Genomic DNA, 11,198 nt, shown 5'->3' with positions numbered 1-11,198 from the left:
AGCTACACTTAAATTATAGAGAAACCAGACAAAGCAAAAAAGCAAGAAATTCAAAGGCATTTCTGTGTGGCCACACAAATCTAATATTACCATTCCTAACAACATAAATTAGCTCAAAATTAGTAAAATTAACAAACAAAATGAAAAGACTGTACAATCTGGCTCCAGCCTTGTTTAGTAGCAAATTTTAGTAAATTTCAGACACTTCGTGACAAGAAGTTAGACTTACATACTGAACAACTCCACAGAATGTCTAAAAAATTGAAATCTAAAAACATAATAAAATTACCATTAGCATGCCTATGCTCAAAAAAGTCCTAAGACTAACATGGATAAACTGTAAGAAGTGTAATAATTTGCTGTAACCTTTACAAACGTTGTTCCATTGATCAGTAAAGATAGCGATCGTTGAAACGCAGTAAGCGTTCCTAGAGACGAGCAGAGGACATATAGCGGTCAAGGCTAGAAAGACTGTTGGTCTAATTCACAATACAGTACCTAACGACCGAAAACCATCGAGAAAACACGGCTAAGCGCTCAAGCTAAGAAAGACAACGAGCAAGTAGTAATTTAATTATAAGAGTGAACTCGTGGGTCGATTCCCACAACGATTAACTGTACATTAACTGAGATTTTACAATAGCTACTTTGGAGTTTATGAATTATAACATCGACATAAAATGTATTTTACGTTTTAGCAACGATATTTGCTAAAATTTGAAGTTTAACTTGTCTCTGAATTTAGGTATGTTGCCAGTTTCTGTGAGTTCCAAAAACTAGTTTATTTTCAAAATGTGTGAGAGCTTAGTTCTGCATATTTTCTCCGGCACAATTTGCAATATTCAACATAGGATTCCGCATCAAAAGTCTAAAAGTTATACTAGAAGTTGGTAGCATGCTCTAGGGTGTTTCTATTAGTTCAGTGAGTTTGCATTATAACGTTTTTAGTGTCACTGTGTGCAAGATTGTCCAGATCTTCAGCAGAACCAACAGGTTACATAACTTTAACCAAATCATGCAGCAGTTATTATATTACGTCTACACACAAGTAAGACATTTTGATAATTTCAGCTTTTATAGTGTGTATCTTATCACTCATTAAATTCACTGCATTGTGGCTATAAGCTGGGTGAAAATTATTCATCATAATAATTAGAATTTTCCAGTACTGTTTTACCTAACTCTAAGCAAGCTGTACATCTTGCAATACTGAACTTTTGTATTCAACTGACCCAGATACATACAGTATACAATAGACAAAGAGAAGACATAAACACTATATAAAGACAGTTATGCAGTCACTTGAACAATAGACAAAGGGGAGGTAAAGGTATAAACAATGTATAATAAGACAGTTCGGCAACCACAGAATAATTAAGACATAAGATAATGAAATCACCGCAAGAAAGTATTATTACGTATTTACTCAAAGTCTCTGTTATACTATGATGAAGTGATTGCAGTCAACTAAAGCACACAGAATGTATACAACTGCAATTACTACTCAATAAATAATTCACAGATAATTATATTTATAGTTTATGCTGACCATAAATAGATATGTGTCTAGATATGGAGAACAATGGGTTGTTTTCATTTCATGGTCTAACTGCAAGTCCCTGACACTCCAGGAATGGTAGGTGAACATAAAAGCCCTTGTGCCATAGTGCAGACAATCGTAAATTATTAAACCATAACTGCCACGAACAACTTTTATCATATTTACTAGGTAAATCAGACACGCTGATTCCGATTTTGTAATCAAAATAAAGATTAGGCCACTAACTTTCAGAGTAATGAAGAACTTTTTATAGCGTTTTAATATCGGTCTCGAAAACAACACGATCGGCATAACAAGCTCCGCCCATAAATACTTGACGTAACCTAGCTTTTTAGGAACAGAAGTTACGTAGGGATGTTTAGACCGATTTAGAATAATAGAGATGGGTGTTTTAAAATCCATTAATATCTAAATTCAGCCTTAAAAATAATATCAGTCTTTTCTGAAAGGTAGATAAGCTATTTAGCATTGCATATTTAAAAAGCGCGATAACAACGCTAGCTCGTGATAAAACCGCGCTTTTTGAGCTCATTTTTCTCGGCGTCCAGCCCATTTAAACGTCATGTAACAAGCTGCGAGCAATTTTAAATAGTTTATATCCGTTTCATAAAAAACTGAAACTATTTTACAGGCTGGATTTAGATAATAATGGGTTTTAAGACACCCATCTCTATTATTCTAAATCGGACTAAACATTCCCAACTTCCGTTTCTGAAAAAGCTAGGTTTCGTCACATATTTATGGGCGGAGCTTGTAATGCCGATTGTGTTGTTTTCAAAACGGATATTGAAACGCTTTAAAAAAGCTTAAATGACTTTGAAGGTTAGTAGACTAATCTTTATTTTGAGTACAAAATCGGAATCAGCGTGTCTGATTTACCTAGAAAATACGATAAAAGTTGTTCGTGACAGTTATGGTTTAAGGATAGTTCAAGTACAGTCAAATCTTTGCATATGAGGCTGATTGATTTCAAGATATGCTATGGGGTGTGTTACAGGTTCGTATGTCTGAGTGAATGCTTTTATATGATTACACTATAGTTCATTGAATTTGTTTGACTGCCCACTAACCTAAGATAACTATGCACATGTATTATACACTGCAAGTAATTACCTTTAGCATTAAAACAGGCGCGTTTTAGGATACTACAAAGGTACAACTACAGATGTATAGGTTTTGTGATGCTGGCAGGTAGAAGGGGTAACAGAGATACTCTTAGACTAACTAATGCTTATACAAGTTTGTTAGTTTCATATTTTTCGTGTTTTGATATTTTTTACAACCTGGTCAGTTTATCTTGTGAAGCTGCAATCTTGGTGTGCAAAATCAAATATAGATATGTTTGATCATTAGATTGTAGACTTAACAATGCGCCCTAGTTTTGATTTTTTAATTATAATGCAGTTCCTGTATTTCAGCGATTTATTCTTGTATAAGTTAAACCTAAACCTGCTCCTAAAGCACTGTTACATCCCGTTTTGATGCTGACATTGTACCCAGGGGTTTGCGAAGTCGCAAAAACATTCAAAAATCATTCAAAATGAATGCCGGCAAATATGTGTGGCGTAAACCTTTGTGACGTTGAAGCGGTCCAAAGTTATTTTCTCATTCATTTTGCAATCAATACCATACAAACACAGATAAATGTTTGACTGGATTAAATCGCTAACACACCCAAAGACCACTTTTACCTGACCTCTTTGCTCTCTGTCAAGTCCTTTCCACAGAACTTGCTTGCCCGTCACAAACTTTTATAAGCTCTCTTCTCTTAGCTTCCTTTTCATTCTTGGGACTCTTCTCAAAACCATGTGCTCTTGAAAATTCACGGTTTAAATCTATTTTAATGTTAACGTACAAATAAAGTAGAAGTCAAATTTTATACTGCACAAATGGTCGATACAGAGAGATGCAGTGTGAAAATAATTTATAGTTGTTCTTGTTCACACCAAAGCCGTATAGTGCACAGAGTCCTTTGACCAAAACTGGAAACAAAAATGCTAGTTTTTAAACAAACAGACCATTATATATAGGCTATAATGGAGAGACAACAACATTAACAAACAAAAATAACTCTCATTTGCAGTTGCTTTAAAATTGGCTGTTATATTGATTACCATTTAAAAAAACCAAAATTCCCTACAAGCTGATACCAATAACTTTATAATTTAAGACAAGGTAACCCTTTTAAAGCTCAAGTCAAAGCACAGGTATTACCTAAATTGTCATATAGCTCAAAATCTGATAAGTTTTGTATCTACAGCTCGTTTCTGGTTTGGCTTTCTAGAGGAATTATTTGTTTTGATGTCTGTGTGTAAAAACCTAGGTGCTGCTGCTAAATAGTGGGTGTGGCCTGTTTGTTTGGAGACTAGCGAGCTCCCATATGCGCTTTCCTTGGTTGCGAAACTCTGTGCACCATACGGCTCTGGTCCAAACCTGTCATTCCTTAGTAGTTCTCAGCCACGGATATGATACAGACATTTTGCAGTTAGCAAGTTATGAGTTTCTTAATTTTTTCCTAAGCCTGCAAGTATATATATTCAAAAATAAGTGGCGGAAACAAACTATAGTTATAATACCTGTAGAAACAAAAATTAATATTTTCAAGTCAAAAATATTTGCATCGTTTGCTCTGCTGGTTGCGTTCTGATTGTTGTTTTCCTCTTGAGCCATTTCATGTTCTTCTGGTTGTTCAATACCTCCACAGTGTCTGCTGACCTCTACTCTTCTTCTGCACTGCTGAACTGGTTGATATTAGTTTCCAAACAATTTTTTTAGCAGAGCAAAACTTTTATGCGTTGATATTTGAAGAACTGTGTGAAAATAATGACAAACTTAGTCGCATGCGCGCTAAGCACAAGTTATAGTGTGAACGTAGCAGTTGCGATTCCATCGTAATTTTAAACTGTTTTTTACATACGTCGAAGTATCAAGACCGCTTTAGACAATTGAGTACTATTAGCCTAATAGAGTTGTTAATTATTTATATGACATTTCTTTCAAAGTTTTGAAGAAAAAACTGAAAGCTTTGAAGTTAGAAAACAGTTACAAACAGCGACCACAAAAATTTTTATTGTTATTGATGTAACCGAGTCATTATTAACACGATTTTGTGGACAGTTCTCTATTGATCACTTTCTATTATAGGTTCGTTAAGACCGAAGAATGTCAAAGTTTCGATCAAACAGAGGTAGCGCCCAATTAAAGGTGACATTCAAATAGAGGTGACGTTCAGATAGAGGTTTTACAGTATATTGATTTATGCATTGCTAGTCCAGGAATCATATTCTCCCTAAGTACCATGTCCTGTCAGGTCGTAGGTAATCATGGTTCTCCATTACTTCCTATAACTATGACTTTTCTTGGCAGGTTCCAACAGTGGTTTGCCATTGCCTTATGTTGGTTGTTTTTACCAAGACGCCATCTTTAGCTAGCTGGCCACTAACTGGCATCGGAGCTTCTCCGCCCCTTTGTCAGGTTTTGTTTTTAATCCTGTAGGAACTGTTCACTGATGCCATTTGGCATGCATCTCGATAATGACCTTTCTCATTATAAATAACATTGACTTGTTTCACTAAGATGGCTTCAACATCTCAGGAATAGTTAAACAATTATAATAGCAAGCTATGATTACTTACACTAGACATCATTGAATAACAGACAAGCAGGAGGAGAGTACAGCCTGTTCAGGTAATTACTCCGTTGTATTCATTCGAGACATTAACACAATCTACAATAATCGCATTATCAATATATAACATAATAATTAGAAACAATAATTGCTTTAATAATATATAAACAAGTCATTAGAATATGTTCCCATATTGTATGTTTTGAAGCCAAAGACCTGACTTGTCTGCTCCTAATCGGGTTTTCTCGAATCAGGAGCCAATTCTATGATCTGACCTGCTAGCTTCTTATTATCTCAGTTTATTAACTCTAGTCTGAGACAAAGTTGTGTGATTCTCGCCATCCTACTTATTAGAAATGTCTAATGCTATAGTCCAAAGACTTGAGGCTGGTTCACACTATCTCCATTTGTCTGCGTTTTTCTTTCGGCGTTCATTGTCTTTTAAGTGAACCGTGAGCTGATGAAAAGTCGGGAAAGTTTGCCGCTGTCAAACTTTTCCGATATTTCGCCAAGCATTGATGAGCGCCTTTCAACTGTGAACCATATCGGCGATGGTAGTTTGAGGTCGCGGATGGCATGATTTATTCATATCCATTTATGATAGTCGCTGCGGGACTAGTATTTAATTCCAGCTCGCGAAAACAAAGCGGTTTCTTTGCGAAAATTTATAAAGGGAAATGGGAACACTATGTGATGCAAACGCGAATGGGTTTGTGATAGTGTGAACATCGATGATCATTGAAGTATTGTGGCATCAACGCCAAGATACGGTGATATAGTGTAAACCAGCCTTTACAGGTTACTCTCGTCAAATTTTAAAAGATCTCCTCAAAAAATATAGATCTTTTTCTACCATTTGAGATTTAGTTTGCTGTTTTAGGTGATCTGACAGCAAGTCTGGGCATGTCTTTTTCTTCTGATCATTTAAACGGTGATCAAGTTTTGTCCGTTTTAATCTTGAAACATCCTGGCAGTCAGATCACCTAAAAATATCTATACTTTCTGATAAAATCTTCAAAAATTTAGCATAGTGACCCTTTATAGCTCTTGAATGCATTAATGTGCTCATTCATCTTTTGCTTTCTTATTTTTATATGTATACTAGCGGAATGCCCAGCGTTGCACGGGTATTAAAAATCAGCTTATAAACCATGAGAGATAATGTAGTTGCCTGCCATTAGCCTAGCACATTGCCAATGGCTAATTTGAGTAAGCTTACTAATAAGAGCTAACTACTTGCTGTCACGGGAGAGCAAGCATAAATTTACTTTGCGTCATAACGAAGAGCGACCCACATACATCGCCCTAAGAATCGATCAATCTTGCGTAGCTAAATTGGTAAGGCATGTGCCTGGTGAACGGAAGGTTCCGTGATCAAATCTTTTGCCAAACGGGTTCTTAATTTCAATATTTTGAAAGCTATAGCTGGACAAATTGAACTACCCATGGACTGAGATTTATATATATATATATATATTGTTTGACTTATTTGTATATGCCTGGTGCACACACTATTACTTCTGTAGTTAGTTTTTCGGCTTCTATATTATAACTTGATATGCAGACCTTGATAAAGAACCAATAGACCTTACTGTTGTATTGTTAGACCCGGCTCTATCTTATGTCATCAGGCTGACCACCCTCCTAGTCAGCTCTGATAAAGGTTATATACAGGTGTAGAGGTCTTTACTCTTGTCACCACTTTACTTCCTTGTCTTGTCTAAGTGATAATAGCGTTACATAATGTGTGTTTGCACAAAGCACCTGTCAATAAAGAATTGATCAGATGAACTCATATTGCTAATTAAGAGATCAGGAGTTGAGTGCTATTACCTACAGTGCATTTTTAGGAGAAGATAACTCAGTCATAATTTTTCTGTTTGTGATCTTTAGATTAAGTTTAGCTGTCTCTACAGCTGAGCTGTACATTTCTGAAACTCAATACCGTTAAGTTGTTGATTATAGTCAATGAATAGTGATGAGGCAATACTGTGGTTATCCGTTATTACTGTTATTATTATCCGTTATTACTGTCCTAAACCGAAGAATGTATAAAATACCAATTTACTGAAGTAAAACTGTGCAGAGCATTATTAATGATATAAAAATGCAAGCTAGTCAAAAACCTTTCTACGATTGTCTCACCTTTTATTAGGAGCGCTCAACTAGATCGGAATTTGTAATTATGATCTGATGTTACGTTTAAATAGTTTTGGGTTTCAAAGATAATACCCTATAGCCTTCATGTGGTCTCTTTGGTTGCCGATCTGATTTGCATACAAAAACTTGGTCGGACTTTGACCTCCACATAAGAATACTTGCCACAGGATGTATAACCTTAAGCGAGTATTCTCCTTAAAATATTTAACAACTAGCTTTGCTACCCGCCATTGCCCGGGTATTAAAAATCTGCTTATAAACAATGATAGTTGCCTGCCATTTGGTATTAGCCTGACACATTGCCAATGGATAATTTGAGTAATATTATTAGTTTATGTTCTTACTTTTAGTTGTTTTACCTAGTTACCTAGTTTATACAATTAATTTACTTTAATACCGCATGTATATTCACATGAAGTATTGATTTTTGATTTGGAATTTTGGAACAAATGTGTTCTAATAGTAATATTTATACCCCTATGGTTTTGACACAAGAACAAGTATGGCAGCAGATTAAAATATATTATATAGAGCAGGGGCTCCCAACCAGGGAGAAATTCCAACCCCCCCCCCCCCCCCGTCCTAGGGGGTATTTTGAAGAATATACAAGGGGAGAACGAGAGGTGTCTGATTTATTAAATTTTTAATTTATGTTCTGCAGTGACGTGTGAGTTTAAAGGTTGTTCATCATTTAAAGGTTGACTTGAAACAAAATTCACATTACAGTTATTTAGTATCAAAAGATTCACCATGTTTTACTCTGTTGTGTTGTAGGTGCAAAATATGTGGGAATGTGATTGCAAGCTCTTAAAAGCTAAAAAACGAACAGTTAATCGCTGTCATCACAAAACCGCCGTAGATTGAAATTATGTCATGTTCATTTTTAGAAACTCGTGAACCTGTAAAAAATCCTAGTACTGTCTATCTCGACTGATGACTCGTTTGACTGAACATTAATCCACAAGCTTCATCTTGTAGCAGCTCATGATGAAATCATTGTTTGTTTGGCTACTGAATCATAGTGGTGCCCTCCAGCCTTCACAGTTTTTCTATTGCCTTTATATGTAAGCACAACTATTTGTATAAATCAAAGTCCTATTTTCAGTGTTTATACTAGTAGGTTGTGACCTCATAGCCTTAGGTTTTAGTCTTTGGTAGGTTATTCTTGCCAGCATTAACTGCTTTCAGTAAACTCAGATGGAGCACATTGCGGATTAGCAAAAATAATGATAGCCATTTGCATTTTTAATTTATGATATTTTGCTACATAGCTACATTACAAAAATATAATTCCATGACACATTCCTAAAGGGGCAATTTAATGTAGGAACACATTTTTGGCGGTCACTTGTTAAAAACAACACATTGGCGATAAATCACAGTTTGATATCATTAAGACTGTGAGATGTGACGAAGTTAGTTCCCTCCAACGTTATATGGCTTGGGTTCATCAGAGTTTAATTCTACACCACCCCCTCCCCGCCCCTCCCCCCTCCATCCCTCTCTCCGCCCTCCCCCTAGTCTTCTGCCCTCCTTTCATCTCATCTTTCTATCCTGATTAGTAAGATCAGAGTCTAGTTGGGTACTATTCAAGGAAACATGGTTTTTGACCTCATGTTACCGCACAACTCGATAAAGTTGAGATAAAGATAGGACGATCACGAGTGCCACAGCTGTCATTGCTTTTATTTGCTGTAAATAAAAACTGCACATTTACAAAGTACATATTTCTATAGGTATGTTTCTGAGCTGGTGGCTGCCCTTACCTTGACCTTCAGATGATATCTTTATGCGAATAGTTCTTAGGACATCTGGATGAAAGTCTTTCTAGCAGTGTTACTAGGAACGACTCAAGGTTATGAAAGCCTGGTACATATATATTTACTAGCTTTGCTACCCGGCTTTGCCCGGGTAATAAAAAAGTCTTTGGACGGAAAATTGATTTGTATTGAACATATAACAACATTTCCCATTCTAACTTTCAAACTACATATCATGAGAGAAGTTTTTGTGTAGATGAAATAAATTAAGAGAAAAATAGAAAGAACTGTAATGGTTTTAAAACTGTCAAACAACTGTAACCTTCAAGCTATTAGCTTGGCACATTGCCAATGGAAATTTCCAGTAAGCTGCTTAATAAGCTAGGCTTCTAATGGCGGTAAGCCATGACTATGCGTCTGCATTGTTGTCCATCTACAGCTATTGTAATAATAGCTGTAGCTGGAATGACAGACAGATATACGACATACAGACATACTTTGAGATATATATATATATATAGATACATATGAATATATATTTAAATACTTATATAATATATATTGTGTATATTATATATATGGTATATTTTACATGTATATATACGATATATATACTAAAAATTCCCCTGCCATACAGCCCACGGCCAAAGTGATAATAGAAAAAAGAAAGGGTACTGCTGGTTGAGAAATGCAATATTAGCAGTCAAATGGGACTGCAGTGCAATAGCAGAACTGCAATGGTAGCTGCAATAATAGCTGTGATGTACTGGGTGCTATTATGTACAACAAACAACAATAACGAAAGGAAAAGATTATATGTTTATATCTCTCCCCTGCAATAGGAGAAATGCAATATTAGAAGTAAAATGGCAAGTGCTGTGTAATATACACAGTTTCAGAGTTTGTTGTGTTGAATGTAGAATGGTTTTGACAGCGGTCTGTAACAGAAAGCAAGCATTAGCATTCACTTGTGTCATTTCTTCTATCTGTCGTACGGCTTTATGGGCGTTTTGTTGGCTGGTCTTAATTTTGATTAAAAAGGCTTGTCAAGTTTTAGTGGCGATTTCAGGCCAAATGAATCTTTCTACTTAAGTATCATCCGATCAGATGGGTTAGTTTTAGGATATTGTCGTCAATATTCAAAAACGTGGTAGCATATTTAAATAGGTGTATAGGTGTTTTGTATCATTATTATACTTGAATGACTCCAAAGAAAAATGGTTAAATTTTTTGATGGGATTTCGGTACAAGGGTTTGGGCATGGCTGTTGGTGGATACTTTTCGAGAGCTGTGTACACATATGCATTTATCATAAAGCTCCCAAACACTCGCTTTGCTTGTGTTTGGTCGTGGGATTATATATAATAGGTATTGTATTTATATTGTATTTATACATGTACTGTAAAAATTTTATTTGAACACCGTGGCACTCTATTTTTCAATACTTCCTCCATAGTGTCGCTTTATTAGAGGTGACGTTAAAATTAAGGGTGGCGTTGTATTTTTTAAACACCTTCAGAATTTTCAAAAAATAAATTTAACTCTTTCACAGGCGAAATGAATGTCGCCTATATTTTGCACTCTCCTTTGAACAGAGCGACATTGACCCTTTTGGTTGCAAGAAACTTACTAACTCACCTCCAACTAGTTGTAGATTTAAATAAATATGCACGGAAAAGCTGATACATGTCCCTACCAGTTGATTTCTATTTCTTGCAATCAACCTACAATGATCTTATAGCCTGCGTTGGAATTTGATGGAGCTTTCAAGCTTTTTATTTCATTCAAAATTTAAAAGCATATTTTCATTTTATAATTATATTTAACAAGGTTGCATAAGGGGTTGCACAAAGTTGCAAGGTTAATATGTTTGCTACAGTTTGTAGCCAAAACTGGATTTTTATGTACAATAGAAGAGGAGTTATCAGCGCCAATCTATTGTAAGCCGAGTTTATATTACTGCAATGATGCTATCAAGTAATATGCTATGAACCTGCAAGTTTATAAGTTATATAATAATATATCAAATGCTACAAATATATATTCAAAAACAAGGGACATAAACAAACCATATTTATAATACCTTAAA

The 11,198-nt window shown here is 35.4% G+C and overlaps 1 long non-coding RNA gene across 1 annotated transcript; it reads left to right on the top strand.

Moving 5' to 3' along the window:
- Nucleotides 1-646: 646 nt before the first annotated feature.
- LOC137397630 (uncharacterized) lies at nucleotides 647-9,237 on the top strand. The gene is made up of 3 exons (XR_010978710.1): nucleotides 647-745; nucleotides 4,706-4,765; nucleotides 9,086-9,237. It is a non-coding gene; the product is annotated as an uncharacterized lncRNA (long non-coding RNA).
- Nucleotides 9,238-11,198: the final 1,961 nt, after the last annotated feature.

This window comes from Watersipora subatra, chromosome 5 (genome assembly GCF_963576615.1).
Source record: "Watersipora subatra chromosome 5, tzWatSuba1.1, whole genome shotgun sequence".
NCBI lineage: Eukaryota > Metazoa > Bryozoa > Gymnolaemata > Cheilostomatida > Watersiporidae > Watersipora > Watersipora subatra.
This window is presented reverse-complemented; position numbering and strand designations above follow the sequence as displayed.